A 23,189-nucleotide genomic window follows, 5' to 3' on the forward strand; every position below is an offset into this window, starting at 1 on the left:
GTTCTATGATATCACCCTGGGAGTGTTTGGGAATAATAAGAAATCTCTGAAATTGAAGGGAATGTAGAGGAAGGAAGCAAAACCATTTACCTACCTGTTCAAGTAAGGGGAGGATAAGCTTCATTTTTCACTTCTGAAAGCCATTCTCAGAACAATCTCTGCCCATCTCTCCCTTTTATCTTTATGTAACACAGCTCTGCTACTCTGTACAAACTTGTAACCCGTGTAGATCAAAGAGGTTTGTTAACTTCTTTGCAACTCAGTTTCTTCGTATGTAAAATGGGGAGAAGGGTGGCCTAGATAGCTTCTAAGCTTCCTTCCAAGCCTAAATCTATGACCCTACAGTCTTCATCTGTCCTCATTCTGTCATAAGCAAACTGAAATGTTAGAGAACTATGTCAGAAAAAAGTGGGACAATTAATGGAGGCATAAAGGGCTCATAGAGATGCAGGCCCAGGTACAATTTTACTTAAGCCTACAGGCTGACTATTATCTAAATTTCCTGGCAATAAACACTCTATTATCACTAAAGGTCCCCACTTAAGGAAATTTGGGAATATTATAGGTAATACATTGTTGTTCCCACAGGACTTTTGTCATTGAACAACGGTAGTTTGCCTTGATTTAAGGTTGAGGGCAGATAAGCCCAATAAATGGGAATTAAAGGGGGGGGGAGGGAGAAGAGGAGAAATGGAGAGAGAAGAAGGAAGAAGAGGGAGCATAAAGGTCATAGGATCAAAGCATCATGAATATAAAGTTGGAAAGGTCTTCTAATTCAACTTTCTCATTTTACTGACACAGAGACTGAATTACTTGTGATTATAGGATAATGGAATTACATTTAGAGATAGAAGGGACCTTCCAGGTTATTAAAAAAGCAAGCATTTATTAAGTACTTACTATGTGTCTGGTGCTGTGCAAGGCTCACATACAGAGACAAAAGCTAAATAACCCTTCCCCTCAAGATGCTTACATTCTAACAGGGGAGACAGTGTGGTTGTAGATATATACCTGTTCTAGACTCCTTCACAAACTCTTCAAGTCACATAAGTTATAAGGGTCAGAACCAGGACTTGAATATATATCCTTTGCTCTAGATCCTGTGCTTATTCTGGACAGAGAGAAGGAAGCAATGAGTAAGATGTGAAAGAAGGAAAAGGAGAGGGAGAAAGGAGAGGTGGACAGAGATAAAAGGGAAAAAGTGAAAGGGAGAAGAAGAAAGAAAGTGAGGGAGGAGAAAGAAGAGACAAAAAGGTGTTGGAAATGTAGATACAGAAGAAAAGGTGAGGGAGAAAGAGAGAAAGGTGAGAAGGAGAAAGAGGGAGAGGGAATGAAGAGTTGGGAAGTGAAGAAAGGAAAAAGAGGAAGGAATGGGGGAAGGAGAGAAAGGAAGGAACAGGTAAGAAGGGAAAGGAGTAAGAGAGAGAGAGGCAGAAAAAGTATGGAAGGGAAAGAGGAAGAATAGGCAAAAGGAGAGAAAGACTGAAGGACTGAGAGGGAAAGAGACCAATTTGGGTTTGGGGTGTTGTAGGACATAGAAATCTGTATCCTAGGAATAAACCACCTGTACCTGTACCTGCACCTGTAGTACGCATTGTTGTTCTTTCTCATAAATTGCACAAATGAAAATATATCATTGGCTCAAACTGGTGTTTGGGACCAATTCTCAATAGTGCCCCAGGCCTCAGTTACCTGCAGAGATGTAGCTTCAAATGGCAAAAATCTGTCTCCTTAGCAACTATAGACAGTCAGGTTAGGAGAGGAAATTTTCTACAAAAAGACAGTTTGGTTGAGCACCCACATGGAAGCCATAGCTTTTTTCAAGAAAACAGCAGTCCCAATATCTGAGTTCACATTGTGCTTTTGACACATGCCTACTATGTGACCCTGGAGAAGTATTACTTCATCTCCATATGGCTCATTTTCCTCATTTCTAAAATGAAGAGTTTAGACTAGATGATCTCTAAAGTCCTTTCCATCTCTGGATCTTTGATACTTTGCACCCATGATCTATGAACACGTTAGTAGAGGTAAACTCTGGGATAATTCCAGATAAAAAATGCAGATGAAAAAACCTAGTGACCATGGGGCATGAGTATTTTTAATTTTCCCTTTCAGCTTCAGGTGAGATAACTTAAAGAATATGTGCACACATTAGAGGTAAGTCAGGAAATGGAGTCAACCACTGAACCCCCCTTTTTTGTTCAATTGTTTTGCTTAATTTTTTAAATGAAATTAAGATTCTTAATTATTGTTTGGTTTCCAATTTTTAGCCCTCCTCCCCTCCCTCCTCTGCCTCCTCCCTGAGATGCCAAATAATTAGGTATGAGTTATACATATATGATTATGTAAAGCATTACCATATTTGTCATTTTGTACAAGAAAACTTTATTAAAAGAAAAAATAAAAGAAAGTGAAAAATAGCATGCTTCAGTCTGTTCCATCAATATCAGTTTTTTCTTTGGAGGTGGATAGTATGTTTCATCTATAACCTTTTGGGATTGTCTTGGATGATTGTATTGCTATGAAAAGTACAGTCATTCACGCTTCTTCATCAAACAATATTGCTTTCTCTGTGCTCAATGTTTTCTTGGTTCTGCTCACTTCACTATACATCATTACATACATGCCTTTCCAGGCCTTTCTGAAGTCATCCTGCTTGTCATTTCTTTTTTTCTTTTTTTTACAGGCAATGAGGGTTAAGTGACTTGCCCAGGGTCACACAGCTAGTAAGTGTCAAGTATCTGAGGCTAGATTTGAACTCAGGTCCTCCTGAATCCAGGGCTGGTGCTTTATTCACTGCACCACCTAGCTGCCCCCCTGCTTGTCATTTCTTAGAGCACAATAATATTCCATCACTATCATATACCACAGTTTGTTTAGCCAATCCCCAGTTGATGGGCATTCCTTTGATTTCTAATTCTTAGCCAACACAAAAAGAGCTGCTATAAATATTTTTGTACAAACAGGTCTGATTTCTCTTTTGGGGGATGTCTTTGGGATATAAACCCAGCAGTGGTATTGCTGGATCAAAGAATATTCAGAGTTCTGTAGCCCTTTGGGTATAGTTCCAAATTGCCCTCTAAAATGGTTGGATCTTTTCACAACTCCACCAACAGTGGATTAGTGTCCCAACTTGCCCACATCCCCTCCAACATCCAATATTTTCCATTTTTGTTATATTTTTCACTCTGATATATGTGAGGTTATACCTCAGAGTTGTTTTAATTTTCATTTCTCTGCTCAATACTGATCTAGAGAATTTTTTCATTATAGATAGCTTTGGTTTCTTTGTCTGAAAAATACATGTTCATATCCTTTGACCATTTATCAATTGTATTTTTATAAATTTGACAGTTCTCTGTATATTTGAGAAATGAGGCCTTTAACAGAGATATTTGTTTCAAAATTCTATCTCAGTTTTCTGCTTCCTTGTAATCTTGGTTAAATTAGTTTTGTTTGTGGAAAAGTTTTTTTTTAATTTTATATAATCAAAATTATCTATTTTACATTTTATTTTGCTTTCTGTATGCTATTTATTCCTGATTCTTCCACTGCCCATAAATCCAACAGATCAATTATTCCATACTTTCTTAATTTGCTTATGGCATCATCCTTCACATGTAAATTATGTATCCATTTTGACCTTATTATAGTATATGGTGTGAGATGTTGGTCTATACCTAGTTTCTACCATACTGTTTTCTGGTTTTCCTGGCAGATTTTGTCAAATAGTGAGTTTTTGATCCCAAAGCTTAGATCTTTGGATTTATCATATACTATATTACTATACTCATTTACTTTATTATCATTTCTATCTATTCTATTCCACTAATCTACCTCTTTTTTTCTTAGCCAGTACTAGATTGTTTTGATGATTACTGCTTTATAATACAATTTGTGATCTGGTACTGCTAGATCACCTTTCCTACTTTTCTTCATTGATTTCCATGATGTCCTTGAACTTTTGTTTTTCAGATGAATTTTGTTATTATTTTTTCTAGGTCTCTAAAATATTTTTGATAGTTTGATCGGTATAGTCAATTAACTTGGGCGGGATTGTCATTTTTATTACATTGGCTCTGCCTACTCATGAGCAATTAATATTTTTCCAATTTTTTAGATCTGACATTATTTCTGTTGTTAAGGCTAAAATTCTAGCTAGTCTGTCTAAAATCTAATGAGTGGTCACCAATAAATTATAAGCTTTAGCAAGAGTTAGACTTTTAAGCATTTATTAAGGAGAATAAGAATTTGGTAAAGAGAGAGAGAAAGGCCTACATTCATCTATCTATTAAAGGGAGAGCACATTTCTAGCTCCCTTCTCCACCGGAGTCCTCAGGAAAGAGCTGAGTCAGAGCACCAGGCTCCCCCTTCTTCCTCCCACAAGCAAACATCACTTCCTGATGCCAAAGAAAAGACGCATGGTCTTTGGCCTCAGAGACCTTCACCTCATGGCGGAGCTTTTCTACAGTAAGTCTCCAGCAGGTGGCGTCATTCCAATCGTTACAGTCCCCGCTTTGTTTCTTCAAGAAACGGGGCATTTCCTTGATGAAATAGTCAAAAATAACAGAATATAATAACCTATGCTAACTAACAATATGTTAATAACAATATAGAAAAGGGAGAGAGGAAAGTTTTGTCTGGAGGAGCGGTTTTTTTGTCCTCATGAACCAGCTCTTTGACATTAGTCTTGCAAAAGGAGGGCCTCTGCAGAGAGTACATGTTACAGATGGTATATATTATAACAGAAATAGAAAACAAAAAAACAACAACAAAACAAAACTGTTCATTTAAAGTCTCTGAAAGTCTTTTCTCAGATGTCCTCTAGGTATAGTCATGGAATGGAAGTCTTTTCAGGGGTTGATGTGTGGATGCCGGTAATAAGCCAGGAATCTTTCCTACAAAATTGAGCTTAACACAACTTTAAAATAGCTTTGTCAATAATCAAATCGAACAATGAAAGTTCTCAAAAACATGTCTAAGGGAATTCAGAATCTTAGTTGTTACACAAGAAACATATAATAAAAATGGAAACATTCTTTAAAATTAATATTACTATAGTTCCCCCATGTGGAGGGTAAATTGAGAAGACAATTGCTGTGATATTAATTTTTTAAAAATAATTTTTATCTTTGTTTCATCACTTTTTGCATCATCTGCCTAATTATCCTCATGCCATTATGAGAAATTTAAAAATCTAATATAATTGGTAACAGATGTCAAGGCCAAATCCAACACTGTATTTATCATGACACCTGAGATAATTATGGGGGTTACCATAAAAGAACAGAGAAATTATGGGATATGAGCATTCCCACACTTGAGCTATTGCTCAAGGCATGCAGTATGCCAGGCTTAAAATAGGTGGATGGAATATATGTCCATGCCACCAAACATATTGCAGGAAACTGAGTCAGACTTATTCAGATGCATGGGATTGAGATGTCCATGGCATCAGGCATATAGGAGGGGGCATAGAAGCCAGGTGTAGAATGAGATGGGTGGGATCAAAACTTCCAGCCATCTATACAATATCGTGGGGAAAAAGAAAAAAACAAAAATTAAACCAAGAGAATCCAGCCCCAACATTTGTCAAAAGCTGTTCCCTTGGCCATACCTTGACTTCATGCATGTCTCCCCTCATGTGACAATTCAATGTCTGCTCTTGCATGTATTCCTCTTGTGATTGGATGGCATCTTGGCCAACTGGCATCTGATAACTCAGAATAAAGGTAATTAATGTCTTAAATGATAAGTTCCCATAATCCAAGTCTCATATGGATTTAAAAATTGAGGATAATAAATGATCACAAAAAATGTGAATACATCTTGACTTAGAATATAATATATAATTATGCAATAATTTCAAATAATACTCCCCTTTTTTTTACTAAGTATATAATTACTTTTGTGAAAAATCAGAACATATTTAAATACAAGTTAAAACACAAAACAATCCTAAAGAAAACTTTTTTTTTGAAAAAGAAAACTTTTACAAATGTTCCCCTCTTTTTTTTTTAAATATGCTTATCAAAAATAATACTTTTAGAATCAATTTACACTTGCCATGGCAACCAATTTGCCAGGTAAATGCTTTAAGGAGTTTGATCAAATAATCACCTGAGAGAAAAAAATAACAAAAACAAACAACTCAGAATATGGGAGCACAAATACTCCTAGAATTAACATTGTATTATGAAATCAAAATCATCTTGCAATGTTTCAGAATTAGATAGATGAATGAATAGAAGAAAATACACATGGAACAATAAAAGACAATGAAATTCAAACTAGGGAAATCTAAATGAATATGAACTTAACATTAATAAGAGTATTACAAAATATAAACTTGATCACATGACTATAAAAAGCTTTCACAAATATTCTCCTTTCTTTAAAAAAAAACTAAGTATAAAACAGTCTCAAAAGCATGAAAATCTCTATGAAAATAGACCCATATCATTAATTTCAAAATGTAGATGTAATAGCATAGAAATCCTATGTAACCTCTGAACTGATACTATTACTCTGAGTGAATTTAGAACACTTTTGATTCCGGTATCTAAAATCCCCAATACTCATATCAATACCTTGCTGCTTACTTCTACATTTCTGTAAAATATGTACAAGTCTTGAACTATGATGATGATTGTCATTTTTATTCAGCTTAAGTTTTTCTTCTTTAACCCCTCTATATTGTTTGTTGGTCCTTTCATAATACAAATGCTTTAGAAGGTTACTAATTAAAGACAAAAGCAGATTAGCAAAATTATGAACAAAACGAGCATATCTGGAATTTAAAGAGTTTTCTAAGGTTGTCTCAGAATCACATTTCACCTGGGGTAGGGCTGAAAATGCAGGTAGAGAAAGCTGCGCATGTGCAAGATCAGGATATGAGAAAGGTGGATTAGATCTCGTGACCTGCCAGGCAGGAGAATCAAGTTGAGAGGGGGCATTATGGGTCAGCTAGGTGATACAGTGAACAAAGCACCAGCCCTTGACCCAGGAGGCCCCGAGGCCAAATCCACCCCCAGATATAAGCCACCCCACCCTGCCTGCCCCACAAAAAAAAAAAACAAGGATAAATGCTTTACAGATATCATCCCTTCATATTCATTTCACACCTGTGCCCTCATTCTAAGTATATTCCTTTCAGCTTCCCTAATACTGAGAAAGTTCTTATGAGTTGGAAGTATTATCTTTTCATGTAAGAATGTAAACAATTTATTCTTTTAATTTCCCTCATGATTTCTTTTTCCTGCTTACCTTTTTATGCTTCTCTAGAGTCTTGTATTTCAAAGTAAAATTTTCTATTCAGTTCAGGTCTTTTCATCATGAATACCTGAAAGCCCTCTTTTTCATTGAAGTCCCATATTTCCCTCTGAAATATTATTCTCAGTTTTGCTGAGTAGGTGATTTTTGGTTGTAATCCCAGTTCCTTTGCCCTCTAGAATATCAATATTTTCTCCTTGACCTGAGATCTCTGGAATTTGGCTATAATGTTCCTGGAAGTTTTCATTTAGGGATCTCTTTGAGGAGCTGATTTGTGGATTCTTTCAATTTCTATTTTACCTTCTGCTTCTAGAATATCAGGGCAATTTTCCCTGACAATTTCTTGGAAGATGATGTCTAGGCTCTTATTTTGATCATGGTTTGCAGGCAGTGCAATGATTTTCAAATGATCTCTCCTGGATCTATTTTCTAGGTCACCTGTTTTTCCAAGGAGATATTTCATATTGTTCTCTATGTTTTTATTCATTTGGATTTGTTTTACTGTGTCTTGGTTTCTTATAAAATCACTATCTTCCATCTGTTCAACACTAATTCTTAGGCAATTATTTTCTTCAGAGAGCTTTTGTATCTCCTTTTCCATTTGTCTTTTCAAGCTGCTGATTTTTTTCTCATGACTCTTTTGGATCACTTTCATTTCCCTTTCCATTCTTTCCTCCACCTCTCTAAATCTTCCTTCTATCTCTCCTACTTTCTCTTCAAAGTCCTTTCTGAATTCTTCCATGTCCTGAGACCAATTCATATATTTTTTGAAAGGTTTGGATGCAGGAGCTTTAACTTTGTTATTATCTTCTTCTGAGGGTATAGTCTAGTCTACCTTTCCCCCAAAGAAGTTTTTGATGGTCTGCTATTTTCTTTGCCTACTCATCTTGATCCCCTATTTCTTGGCTTTTAACTCCTTTGTAAAGTGCAGCATTGCTTCCAGGAAACACTATTCTGAGTTACAGTGTGGCCCAGGGGTTGATTGGTCTTCTTCTCAGCCTGCCTGGCTTATGAGTGACCATAGCCACTTTCTCTTTCACCCAGAAACAGAAGTATTATTGAAATCTGATTCTCTATGGTCAGAAAATTTGTGTGACTGTGCCCCTCCCCCACTGGGTAGCTGTCCCTAGAGTTTGCTTGCTGGTTCAGAATGTGGGTGCCCCATCCCACTTCTAGCAGAGACCACAGCCATTTCCTCCAACCACTGAATCCCCTCACTATTCTGGGAGCCAAGCTTCAGAAGAAGCAGCTGAAGATTCTGAGGCTCTGGAGGTGCTGCCTGCTTGAGCCTGGTTCTGCTATGCATGCTGCGCTCCTCTTTTATCCCAAACAGCATGTGATCCCCGTCACCTAATTAAGCTGTCTTTGGCTGGAAAAGAGTCTCACCCTGTTCTTATGTGGGTTATGATGCTCCAAGAATTAGCTTATAGCATTATTTTTGGAGGTATGTGGACAAGTTTTGCAGAGCTAGGAGAGTCACAGCCTTTCTTCCACTATCTTTGCTCTCTAGTGTTTTTATTTTTTTTTTCTGAGCAATGAGGGTTAATTGACTTGCCCAGGGTCACACAGCTAGTAAGTGTCAAGTGTCTGAAGCCATATTTGAACTCAGTTCCTCCTGAATCCAGGGCCAGTGCTTTATCCACTCTTCTACCTGGCTGCCCCCTATTCTCTCGTGTTTTTTTTTTTTTTTAGTGAGGCAATTGGGGTTAAGTGACTTGCCCAGGGTCACACAGCTAGTAAGTGTCAAGTGTCTGAGGCCGGATTTGAACTCAGGTCCTCCTGACTCCAGGGCCGGTGCACTATCCACTGTGCCACCTAGCTGCCCCTCTCTAGTGTTTTTAATAGGAATGGGTGCTGTACTTTTTCAAAGGCCTTTTCTGCATCTATTGAGATAATCATATGATTTCTGTTGCTTTTGTTATTGATATGGTCATTTATGCTAATAGTTTTCTTAATATTGAACCAGCCCTACATTCCTGGTATAAAGCCTACCTGGTTATAGTGTATGATCCCTGTGATGTAGTGCTATAATCTTTTTGCTAGCATTTTATTTAAAATTTTTACATCAATATTCATTAGGGAGATTGGTCTATAATTGTCTTTCTCTTTTTTGGCTCTATTTGGTTTGGATATCAGCACCGTGTTTTTCTCATAAAAGGAATTTGTTAGGACTCCAACTTGCTGTTGACCAGTCTTGGGCAGAGCTTCACTACTGGTCAGCAGCATATCAAAGCCTTCCTGGTGTCCTCTGCTAGTTTTGGGGTGCTTGGTGAGGGTCCTTGCTATGCTGCCTAGACAGCTTATCTGTCCAGAGATCTGCTGGTTTGCAGGTAGGGGTAGTCTCACTGATGGATTGTACAAGGCTCAGAAGCCAGCTTCAGGCTCCCTGCTGTGAGCCAGCGGGTGCTACTGCTGGTGTTGCTTCTGCTGCTCCTGGACCTCAATTCCCTCCCACCCAGGTAAGGCAGACCTTTCTTGCCAGGCTAGTAGGCTGCCTTCTTTCTCCTGGAATGATTCAGAGGCAGTTCTGTGTTGGTCTGGAGGAGAAATTTGGGAGAGCTCCTTCAGGTTGCTTTCTCACTTGATCATTTTGGCACAGGAAGTCCTGAAAACCCCTTTTTAAAAATAAAGTGACCTATTTTAATGACTATATGCTGCTTGTTATGTGCATTTTACTTTGTAGCTAGAAATAGGTATGAAAATACAAGGGTGTGCTTCATCAGTGATGAGCAACACATTTGTTGTGTCAACTGAAAATTTGTGGCATTTCAATTTGAAACAGCACTGAAATTTAACACCACAAAACATTTAAAATTGTGTCATAGTTACTTTTCATCTTTGGGAGAATGATGCTGTAGACTGGAGGCACAGAGCAGAGTCTGTTAGCAGACAAGTTTTTAAAAGTTTGGGCTACAGATTCACTTAGCCTCCCTAGCTCAGTTTCCTCATCTGTAAAATGAAAAGGTTGGATTTGGTGCTTGAGATATGTTCCAGCGCAGGACCAATCAGTTGAACATTTATTGAGCAATTTTTATGTGCTAGATACAGTGGATATAAGTACAAAGGATGAAACAAAACCTATTCAAGTAACTTACATTCTAATGGGAGGGACAAGCACTTAACCTTTTTTTTATTAAAGTATTTCCACAGGAAATGTTCTGATTATATTTATGACATTTGAACTAACCAAATACATAAACTATATAAAACACAGGTATATTTTTGTATTGCACATTTACAGAGCTAAAAATGCTACAGCTTAAAAGGTCCTTATACATGGCAAATATATATATATATATATATACATACATGCATACACACACACACACACACACACACACACACACACACACATATATGGAGAGATTTGATAGTTTGCCTTATAAATGCACAATGATACCAAGGGGAGGCATAATGGGGAAAAAGTCCTGCAAAAAACCAAAAAAGTGAACAAACCTACATATGAAACTATAATCATGAAATTAAACTAAATTATATTTTGAAGACAATGAAGTCTTTTGCCTGTATGAAGTGTTCCAACAGTCAATTCTCTGATTGAATGCCAAAGTTATACAATTTCTTCTAGTGACTGCATAGTTCTGGGTACTTCCTGGAGAAGGATGAGATGAATGGGGAGCAGGATAATCTCTAGCGCCTGAAGGTGTCAAGTCTTTCATAAAAGATGGAGGTGTAGAGTTCCTTGGAACATGGGCTAGAGATGAAATCAGTGGTCCAGAAGGAAGAAATTCTATTGAGCTTGTATGGCCTAGAGAGAGGTACACGAGATTCATGTCCACATATAGATGCTATAATATAATATTTATATATATATACATATATATATAATATACTGTAATGTATTATATAATAGGTCTATTGTTTCTGGTAGAAACTTATGTAAGTACACCTGAAACAGACATGGAGGTTCAGGCCCATAAAGTGCTCATAGTGAATTAGGTGGTGGTCGGGGTGGTCCTCCTATTAGTGACTTGAGGGGCATTCCTGGAGATGGTGGGTGTCCTTTGGGACCAGTGTTAACCATGCCATCCAGCACTATTGAGTGAGCTCTTAGTGACATGAGCTGTATTCCTGGGGGTGGTAGATGGCCTTTGGCATCATTGTTAACCACACCATCCAGCAGTGTTGAGGGAGCTATTGGTGACATGAGGGGCATTCCTGGGGATGATGAATGCCCTTTGAGACCAGTGTTAACCTTGCCATCCAGCACTGTTGAGGGAGCTATTGGTGACACCAAGGGGTATTCCTGGGACTGCTGGGTGATCTTTGGGACTAGTGTTAACCATGTCATCCACCATCATTGAAGGAGAAGCATTTCTTGACTCACTATTCATCAAAGAGACTGGACCAGGGCCCAAATCCGAGGCCAATGTTGTTCTAGATACTTCAGGTGACCTCCTCAGAGCAGGACCAAGGGGAGGTCCATCCATAGACCCTCTCTGTGGAGCAATATGATGATCAGGTCTTCATGGAGTTGGCTTTACAATCTTTGGTCTTTGGAGCACTGCAACCTTTTGATGCACTTGTAGTAATTGTTGTCTCAGGTTGGCTTTCTTAATCTTCTCCCCTGCAAGAGCCCTTTCTGCAGCATGAGCAATGAGCCAGTTCTCATGGGCTACCTTCTCCTTTCTAGCAATCTCTTTCTCATATGACCTCTCTGTTTTATGTATTTCATTCTCCATCTCCTGAATTCTTTGCTTTTAAGTTTTCACTTCTTCGACCAAGCTGGCTTTTTCATCTGCAGCAGTCAGCTTCTCCTTTTCTGGCCTTTCCCATTCTTCCTGAACAAGCTTCTTCTTCAGAGCAATGTCTATCTCCTGGTAGAGTTCATTGAGAATATCCATTTTTTTTTTTTGCAGTCTTATGTTCCTTTTCTAACTGTGCTTTGGCTGACTGCAGGGAAGAGGGGTCATGTTCCAACTTCTTAATCTGTTCTTCCAATTCATGTAGAGCTTTTATTTCATCACCTCCTTTGGATTGCAAATGGTTTCTATCTTCTACTATCCTTAAAGCAGTTTTAAGCACTGAGACATCCATCATCTGTTCCGTCTGGATCTCCATGATCTCATTCTAGTGATCTGAGGTGATCTTATCTGACAGTTCTCCATTGGCTAAGTCATCTCATCCATTTCCCTCTTCATTATCTTTGTCCTCAGATGCAGAACCAAGATTAAATTGTTTCAGCTGCATAATGCAGTCTTCTGGAGGCCTCTGATAGAATTTAATGAGCTCCCTGCATTTAGTGTGGCACTCCCTCCAACCTTGTGTTTCCTGTAGCAGCTGCTCCTTTCTCTTCTTGAGTTTTGCTTTGTCTTCTTGCTCATGATGTGTTTCAGACTTGACTTTCTCTTCACTGAGCTTAGTTTCATTAGGGGCTATTTGCACTTCTGAATATTCAAGATAATGCTTTGTAATAACTTCTAGTAGCTTTTCTATTGATTGCTGAGTTTCCCTGATCATGGCCTGATGCTTTACATTCTGTTCCTTCTCAATTTCCAACAATGAATGTAAATTTTTAAATTTTTCCTTCATTTTTCTGTTTCTTTCTTCATGCTGTCTGATTTTATGCTTAAGGCCAGCTTCTTCATCAGAAATATTATGATTGTTTTTCTTTTCCTTTAGCAACTCCTTTGCTTTTTTGATCTTCTGCTCATATTCTGACACCTTTTCTAAAATTTGTTTTTTCTTGTAAGAGAGTCATAATCTTCACAGCAAATTGTTTTTCAATCACTTGATAAACTCTCCTCTTTACTGTAAGGAAAGTTCTCCAGAAAAAAATGGCAAAGAACAATTGCCCCCAAAGGTTACTGTAATAAATATAGGTTTCCAGGGTATTCTATGAAAATCAGGATCAGGCTGAATATCCTTGGGCAATGGAGCAATCAGCTCCAGCAGCTTAACCAGGAGGGAGGCTTAAAAGGTGCCCAGGGAGTGCAGCAGCTCAGCTTCCACCATGTCATTTGCACCAGTGGTAAGGCTGGAGCACAGTAAGTCCCCTTAGCCCAAAGTGGCAATGATCCTCTGGGGTCTGAGATCCCCATTGGCTTTCTCCTCCCCAATACCCCTGTGGGGTTAAGGCAAGTGAACTTTGCCTCCTCTTGACTACTCTTCCCTCTTCTAGGCAATAACACACCATCCTGACCAGACTTGACTCCAAGTCGGTCTTGGCCCTGTTCCTCCCCACTATGACATCAGCACTTGAAACTTCTACCACAGAGTCCTAGAATCTTACACATTTTGAATAAATTTCCTATGCCAGAGACACTTCTTTTGATTCATGATCTTCTTTTTTTTCTTTTCCTTATGATATTATTGGTTGAATTTTATTTTCCCCCCAATTACATGTCAAAACAATTGTAACATTCATTTTTAAAACTTTGTATTACAAATTTTCTCCCTCCCTCCCTGCCCAACCTCTACTCTGGCCTTTAAAAACTCAAGCAATTCAATATAAGTTATACATGTGTAGTCAGGCAAAAAATTTCCACATTAGTCAGGTTGTGAAAGAAAACAGATCAAAAAAATTTAAGAAAAAGAAACAAATAATATGCTCCTATGTGTATTCAGACACCATCAGTGCTTTCTTTGGAGATGGCTTGCCTTTTTCATAAATCCTCCAGAGGTATCTTGGATCATTGCATAACTGAGAATAGCGATGTCACTTATAACTGATCATCTTGTAATATTGCTGTTACTTTGTATACAGTACATTTCACTTTGCATCAGCTCATGTAAGTCTTCCCAGGTTTTTCTGAGAGTATTCTACTGCAGCTGCAAGCACTTGTGTGCTCATGTTCCTCCCCTACCTGGGACCAACACCCAAGATACCTGGACACCTGGATCTGAATATGGGCAAAACAATGGAGTCCTGTCTCAGTACTGGCAAAGAAATCCCTGTAATCTCCTTCTGGACAATTGTTTAACCCCCTTACCATCTATGACCTGTATTCCAGAAGCAATCAGTGCTGCAGTTTATTCAGAGGCTCCCAAGTCCTGCTCCTGGTTTGCTGGGACTGGGGCTGAGTCCATGCCAGGCCTGTGTCTGTGGTGGAGTGGCCTGAGCTGGGCTGCACTTCACTCTCACCCTGGTATAACAGAGCTTTCATGCCACTTATTACTTATGTGACTTTAAGTAAGTCATTTAATGCCTTTGGGCCTTAGTTTCTTCATCTGTAAAATTAGAGAATTAGAGTCATTTACTTCTCAAGTCTCCTTCAGCTCTAAAGTTGTGGTTGAGTAGGAAGAACATTTGAACATACATTCAAATCCTGCATTCGTTGCTTATTATCTTTGTGACCTGGGGGAAGTCACAAGAGGGCTCAGTTAACTCATCTATCTTTATACATGAGGAAGATAGACTAGATGAACTTTGAGGTCCTTTCAACCTTTACATGAATAATGCTATGACTCTATGATTTCATAGATGCAGTGACTCCTTCCAGTAGGCCATGGCCAATGTATGCTTTCTTCAAATGTGCAGTTCTGGTCCAAAGACCTAATCCTCCATTGGGGTTCCACACAATATGCTAGTGGCCTTCCTCTAGGACTTTTAATGATTCATGGAAACAAGTACAGTATGTGAGACAGCTGTCCATTATTCCTTACTCATTTTTTAAGCATTGGACAATTGTGTCTGTAAGAACCAATCTTCGGGATACTCTCTAGCTAACAAATCAGTTGATCTCATTTTGGATGTTGTCCCTGACATCCTCACATGTTTTGACATTCTCCTAACATGTTAATGGGGAAGTCTTAATTCAACCATTAAAATAATAGTTCTTTGAAAGCAACCCTAAGTCACAGTTTAATATTGTTCAGCCCAAATCTATTACACCCATCCATTCATGCACACACACACGCATCCCTCCTGCAATCTGTTAGACTGAGAAACAAAAGGCACACAATTTGGGTTAAATTACCCATCTTATTTAGTTGTTTCAGGAACAGAATACACTATCATGCTTCCCTGGTTCAACCTTCAACCCGTTTGTTTCCGGGATGAAACATGATGAATTAAGAAATGACTAAGCTGCTGTTTCAGCTTGTCTTAACAATCAGCTCATATTCAACACATAGTTGAGGTGAAGGATTTGGTGAAAGCTGGTCCTTCTACTTTTTCAGGCATCTGGATGACTCAGGGGATAGCTATAGCTAGCTACAGCACTGAAGATAGAGTCAGGAACACCTGAGTTCAAATCCCACCTCTAACACTGCCTAGCTGCATGATTCTGGACAAGTTACATAACCTCTGTCTGAACCAGTTTCCTCAGCTGCAAAATGAGGCAACTTGGTGGCACAGTGGATAGAGTGCTGGTCCTGGAGTCAGGTATCTTCCTCATTTCAAGTTTGGCTTCAGACACTTATTGGCTGTGTGACCCTGGGCAATCATTTAATTCTGTTTTCCTCAGTTTCCTCATCTATAAAGTGAGGTGGAGAAGGAAATAGCAAACCACTGTAGTATCTTTACCAAGAAAACTCCAAATGCCCTCTTGAAGAGTTGGGTACCACTAAAAAACGACTGAACAACAACAAACATAGAGATAATAGCACCTACCACCCAGGGTTGTTGTGAGGATGAAAAGTGATAATGTTTATAAAAGCACATGGTATGTGTACACATATACAGATATATACAGATATACACAAATACACACATGTATCCATAAATGTATATGTATGTATGTGTATATATATATATATTTACATATACATAAATACCTGATATAATTTTGAGGTATTCTTATTTATTTTTATTTCAACAATTTAAAAAATATTTACCATGTAGATGAGAGACAATATTGTATAATGGGCAGGGAACTAGCTTTGGAGCCAAGTGGATTTGAGTTCAAGCTCTACTTCTAATATATACTGACTATGTGACTTTGGGCAAGTTACTCAAACCATCAGTTTGTAGGTGCTCTCTAAAATTACATGTTGCAAAGAAGATGATGACTTGCATTGATAGAGGGAGTTCCCTCATTGGAGATTTCTGTATTTCAATGAAATCTCAGGTCCTGGGAACTGAGGCAATCAGGATTAAGTGACTTACACAGGGTCATACAGTATCTGAGGCTGGATTTGAACTCAGATCCTCATGATTCCAGGGCCGGCACTCTATCTACTATGCCATCTAGCTGTCCCCCTAATCTAATCCAAAGGGCAAGGATGGGACATATATGGGTGACAGAAGGCAGCACATGCCCAGGGATGACTTGTATGTAAGAAACAGTGTAAAAATCCATTAAAAGGGAAATGTATGACCAGAAAAGGAGTCAACGGGGCCATTTAGAGAAGGAGATTGGGGTAACCAATAGTGAACTTGCAATGCTGCCCTGTTACCCAAAGAATTTTTTTATCAACAAATATTCATAAAGCACTTAATGTATGCTATGTTTTGTTTTGTTTTCTTTTAATTCTCTATGCCCTAACCCTTAGAGCAAGGATTCTTAACCGTTTATGTTAAGACAATGAGGGATCATATCGGTCCTAACAGTTTGGTGAAGTCTATAGAACACTTCTCCGAATTATTCTTTAAAATTTTTATGGTATTCCTTTAAATTATTTTAATTGATGTGTTTTGTTTTGATATAATGTGCATGTACAGATTATTTCCACTTTGTGAAAGGTCTCTCATAACAAAGTAAAATGGTTAAATAAAACTAATATTATAGTGACATCATCTGAAACTGTATGCATTGTTTCATATCTGTAGTATCACCTCCTATCTATTAAAAAACAACAGAAATTTATTTTTTCCTCCCTTGCAAATGTTTTACCACCTAGAAGAAGAATATTGTTCATTCTCTGTAAAAGTGTTATGAGAGGACAAGGAAAAGAATAAAATAGGATGAGAAGCAATAGATAAGGGGCAGCTAGGTAGCACAGTGGATAAAGCACTGGCCCTGGATTCAGGAGGACCTGAGTTCAAATCCAGGCTCAGACACTTGACACTAGCTGTGTGACCCTAAGCAAATCACTTAACCCTCATTGCCCCACCAAAAAAAAAACAAAAATAAAGAAAAAAAAAAGAAGTAATAGATAAGAAAAGAAAATGGATGAAGGAGGCATATTAATGAATCAGACTGGAGTCCCTTGAAGTCAGAGGGGAGATGTGACATGAAGAAAAGAGCAGTGAACTTTGGATCAGAGGACTTAAATTCAAATGCTACCTTCATCACTACTGTGGGAGTTTAGGCAAGTTATTTAATCTCTCTGAGTCTCAGTTTCCTCATCTGTAAAATGGGGAAGGGTAGGCTTATTGTTATTGTTATTTAGTCATGTCCAACTCTTTATGAGCCCCTGAACCATACTGTCCATGTTTTGGGGGTGTGAGGCATATATACTGGTGTGGTTTGCCATTATCTCCCCCAGTATATTTGAGAGACTGAACAACCACAAATATCAGATTAAGGCAAACAGTAGTTAAGTGACTTGCCCAGGTTCACACAGCTAGTAAGTGTCAAAATTGAACTCAGGTTTTACTGACTCCAGGTATTCTATCCATTGAGCCACCTATTGTCTATTGTCCAAGGGCAGACTACATAATTTCTAAAGTCCCTTCCAACTCTCTAAATCTATGATCTTATTATCACATAAGTTATCACATTTATTAGACTACAGATCCACTGAAGTAGAAACTGAAATGAGAGAGGTAGAATGCTACAGACAAGAAAGCACTGCATTTAGAGTCAGAAGACCTGGCTTTAAGTCTTGCCTCTGGCATTTATCTGTGCCTCCTTGAGCAAGCAACAACCTCTCTAAGTCTCAGTTTAAGGTCATAGATTGAGAACTGGCAGAGACCTTGGGCATTCAATCCTGCCTCTGATGTTCACTACTTGTATGCCCTTAACCACCTTAAGTCTCAGTTTCCTCATCTGTAAAATGGCCTCTAATATATTTTGCAGCTTGAGATCTATCATGCTTTGATGTTTAGACCACCCTTTCCTTTTATACATGAGAAAACTGAGACACACAGAGATGAAGATATTTGCCCATGGGCCTCCTGGTAGCAAATTACAAGAACATGATTCAAACAAAGGTCCCCTGACTTCCAATCTAATACTCTTTCCACTGCGCCCTAATTCTATATTTGCTTCATCTCTCTGGGCCTCAGATTTCTCATCCACAAGTTGAGGTGTTGGATTTGATGACCTCTAACATGCCTTCCAGTTCTAAAGTCATCAGAAAGTCATGATCCTATAATGTCTGATTTCTTGAAATATTGTATTCGGAATTCTTAAAGTAGTCCAAACCTTATCTGTTTTAGGCCACTTCTTTTTGATAGGAGATATCTTATATTTTCTAATTTTTAAGTCCTTTGATTTTGCTTTAATATTTCTTGTTGTCTCACAGAGTCACTGGTTTCTGTTTATTTCCTTCCAATTTGCAGAAAGTTCAGTATTCTGGTAAGGTTTATCACCTTCTCTTCTAAGCTATTCATTCATTTTTCTGGATTAGAGAGGGGAGAGGACAATAGGGACATCAATTAGGATGCTATTACAATAGTACAGGGAAGAGGGTCATGTCAGTGGATGGAAAGGGGACCAATATAGAAGTTAATGTCAGTGGCTATGGAAAAATCATGTAAGATTTTTGTTTGCTTTCTGTTTTGAAGATGTGGAAGAGATAGGAATGTTTGTAGGCAGTTGGAAAGGAGTCTGTAGATGGGGAGAGATAAGTGGAAATGACAGCTGGGGGGATATTTTAGAGAACACATAATAGAATGGGATCTCTTGTGTAGTTAAAGGGGTTTACCTTGGTAAGAAGTAAGGCTCCCTCATCAGGTGACACAGGGGTGAAGGAGGAAGTAGTTGCAGAAGGCATCTGATATGAGATGAGGAAAAGAAGAGATGAGGAAGCTCACAACAAAAGGCCTCATTTTTTTTTTTTTGTAAAATATGAGCAAGAGACTGGAAATGAGGCTAGCAAGTAGCAAGTAGAAATTGGAGTGTGCTGGAGAAGACGGTGGACATTGAGCCCCCTGAGTGTAGCAGAATATGAAAGGCTATCAGTCAGATGGAAGATTTCATCTTTTCTAACTGGGCCCCTTGCTGTAAATACATAGCTAAAGATGGATGGTGGGAGGTCATTCTTCTCACCTTAGGGTGGAAACCAGATCAGGTGAGCAGGAGGTGGCAATCCATTGGCATATGGAAGCTTAAGTTCTTAAGCTTGCTCCAGGATGTCTGTGGCTTTCTTTATGTTCTCTACAATGGAAATGATGGAATCCAAGTTTCTGAGTAATCAGTGGTCAGAACTCATTGAAATGCAGAAACGAAGATCTCTTTAGTTGGGAAGTTTGGGGTGAATATCCTGGGATTGCTTTGTAAATGTGCCACCCCCACCCACTCCCAGCTAAGTACTGAGTACTGAGCCTGGTCCTAAATTTCTCAAGGCTCCACAATCTATTGGGTACCTAGGACATATAGTAATAATCGTTTCGATAGACAAATAGATATGTCCACCAGAAATAGGGGAAAATATATGTTTGTGTACAATATGTGTGTATGTATCATCTGAAAATGATTTTGTTGGGTTTTTAGAAGAATAATGACAGGTACCAATTTATAGGACTTTAAAGTGTTCCAGACTCTCCACACAACCCTGTGGCTTACATACTTCAAACATTGTCATCCCTATTTTGTAGATGAGGCAACTGAGTCTCAGAGTAGTTGAGAAAGTGACTTCCCCTGTGGTCACCTAGCTAATAAATATCGGAACCAGGATTTGAATACAGGTCCAGGTCTTTGTAACTCCAAGTCAAGCCTTTGTTCACTACATCTATACCACTTAGAATGGTTCTGTCTGTGGCTATGTGTAGATACAGCCTCTAGTTTTAATCTTCTCATGGAATTTTTATGATAGAATCATAGATTTCAAGCTGGAAGGGACCTTAGCAAGTGTAAACTCCTCATTTTAGAGATCAGGAAATTGAGGATAAAAGAAGTGATATGCCCATAGTCAGAGATTCGGGATTTGAACCATTCCAGGATCACATCTGTCAGGAGCTTTCCTTGGGTCCAATACTTCTATTCCTAAACAAGCCCAATTTGCATGCAATTATAAAGACCAAAAGACAAAAGCCAAAGCTTTATAATCCATATCTTTAAAATTACATGTGTTCTTCCCCTAAAATCAGAATGCTATATTTAGGAATCATCACCAAGAGACATCTGCCCAGCAAAGAGAGGGAGCTTTTCATAACTAATGTTTCCTATTTATTTCAGCAGTTAGGCACCTCCTAGCACAACAAACAGTTACCTTTGGCAACAAAGATGAAATTTTAGGTAGTTTTGCTTGTAGAGGTTGTCTAAAATTACAGACGGTGCTAATTAATGGGAATACAGACTTAGAACCTGCAGCTCAGAAAACCTGAGAGAAAAATAGTGTTGTCAGAAACTCTAAAGATGGGAACCTAAGCTGACTGTTTGGGGGACGCTAAATTGATGATAAGAATTATGTAACATTGTTCAATCTTGATAAACAAAACCTGTCATCTTACAGAAGCCCAAATTAGACCATTTGTTTGCTCCAAGAGCTAGTGTTTAAAGTAATTTCTCTTTCAATGGCAAAATTATGAATAAACTAGTGAAAAATAGCATATCCGTGGGAGGACAGACTGTATTTGGCCATAGTTTCTTTTATGTTTAAATACAAAGTGTTTACAGGCCAGCATCTTTTCCTTTGAAGTGGAGTATTTGTTGACCTTTGACACCACCTTTGAGCTGCTTAAAGTAAAATGGTTAGGATTGGTTAGTAAAGGTTGATATTTCCTAAGGTTACAAGTTTCTTTTTCCTTCCAAAACATGTATAGTTGATGGGGGGGGGGGGGGAAACCATGGAATAGTGGAATGAAAATTGAATTTGGAGTCAGGACCAGAGTTCTAATCTTGGCTTAGAAGCTTACCTCCCATGTGACCTTGGACAACTCACTTTAGTTCTCTGGGTTACCAATCTCTAGATGATATGGTTGGCCTTAATCACCTTTGAGTTCACTTCTAGCTCTGTATCTATGATACTATGATCTCATTGTTGTGATATGGAAGAAACAAAAACCATGCTTTATAACTAACTTGTTGCAGTCCATCCAAGGGCAGGGTCAATGAGTGCTAGTGATCAGGGTGGGCACTGCTTTGCTGAATCTTTTCTGCATGACATCTTCTAAAGGTGGGTGTTCCCTGGTACTCTCTCTTGGGTCCCCTTTTCCACTCTTTCTCTTGGTAATCTTATCCTTTCCCATAGCTTTAATTATTATCTCTATGCTGGTGATTCCCATAGCCATTTCCCAAGCCCTAACCTCTCCTAACCTCCAGACTCACATTTCCAACTGCCTATTGTACATTTTAACCTAGATATCTCTTAGATATCTTAACTCAATATGTCCAAAACTTAACTCAATATTTTCTAGTGACCCAGGCTTCCAACCTAGGTATCATCCTTGACTCCAATCTCTCTCTCTCTCTCTCTCTCTCTCTCTCTCTCTCTCTCTCTCTCTCTCTCTCTCTCTTCATAGCTAATATGTTGTCATGGCCAATCAATTTTACATTCTTAGCATCTCTTGTATATGTGTCTTTCTCTCATGAAACTGACATGACCCCATTACAGGCCCTCAAAACCTCCTACCTGAGCTATTATGATAGTCATTTTCTTAGTCTCCCTAACTCAAGTCTCTCCACATTCCAATCCATCTTCTGCTCAACTGTGCAATACCTAAAGTTCAGGTCTGACAATAGTCTCCCCTCCACCCATTCAATAAATGCCACCAGTTCCCAATCCCCTCTAGAAGCAAATAAGAAAACCTCTGTTTGGCATTCAAAACCCTTTATCTATCTATCTATCTATCTATCTATCTATCTATCTATCTATCTATCTATCTATCTATCTATCTATCTATCTATTTATTTATTTTTGTGGGGCAATGAGGGTTAAGTGACTTGCCCAGGGTCATGTAGCTAGTAAGTATCAAGTGTCTGAGGCTGGATTTGAACTCAGGTTCTCCTGACTCCAGGACCGATGCTTTACCCACTGTGCCACCTAGCTGCACCCATTCAAAACCCTTTATAACTGCTCACACTCCTTCCAGTCCTCTTACACTTTAGCCATCCACTCATCCATCCAATCTAGTGATATTCCCCTCCTTGCTATTTCTCAAACAAGACGATGCATCTTCTACATTCCTGTAATTTAATGCCTGGAACTCTCTCCCTCCTTACCTCTTCCTTCTGTCTTCTCTGACTTCCTTCAAGTCCCAGATAAAATTTGACCTTCCACAAAAAACAGCTTTCCCACTTCCCCTTCATGCTAGTGCCTCCCCTCTATTGATTATCACCATTTTATTCTACATAAATTTCATTTGTGCATAGTTATCTTCATGTTGTCTCTCTCATTAGACCATAAACTCCCAGAGGGCAGGGATTGTCTTTTGTCTTTTTTTTTCTTTTTGTCCCCAGTGCTTTATACAGTGAAGGACACATAGTAGGGACTTAATAATTTCTTTATGACTTACCGAAGAATCAGTCCCCATCTCCCTTACCATGAGAGGATGAGAGGCAAAACCTGAATCTGGATTCATGAACTAAACAAGGATGGCCAACAATTGAGAGAGGAATGATATAAAGGTTTCTTATGAAGTGGAAGCAGTAAACATTGAGAGATAAATGCAGGCCCCTGGGAAGTTGGTATCAGATGAGAAGGAAAGAGAAAGGAAGTTTCTGGAGCTGAATGTTTGCAATGATTCAACCTGTTTTCTTTTTTATGTCAGCTCTGTCCTTTGTCTATCCCTTCCCTAAGATGATGTGTTGGTCTGGTCCCAGGCTAGTTCCACTCTGTTTTAACCTGTCTCAGCCAAAACCCTTAACATAAGGTCCATGGGCTCATATGCCTTAGCTGTGTGACCT

The 23,189-nt window shown here is 38.7% G+C and overlaps 1 pseudogene; it reads right to left on the reverse strand.

The window, feature by feature from the left end:
* Positions 1–11,483: 11,483 nt before the first annotated feature.
* On the reverse strand, positions 11,484–22,816 carry LOC122752146 (annotated as a pseudogene).
* Positions 22,817–23,189: the final 373 nt, after the last annotated feature.

Source organism: Dromiciops gliroides, chromosome 1, assembly GCF_019393635.1.
Source record: "Dromiciops gliroides isolate mDroGli1 chromosome 1, mDroGli1.pri, whole genome shotgun sequence".
Taxonomy (NCBI): Eukaryota; Metazoa; Chordata; class Mammalia; order Microbiotheria; family Microbiotheriidae; genus Dromiciops; species Dromiciops gliroides.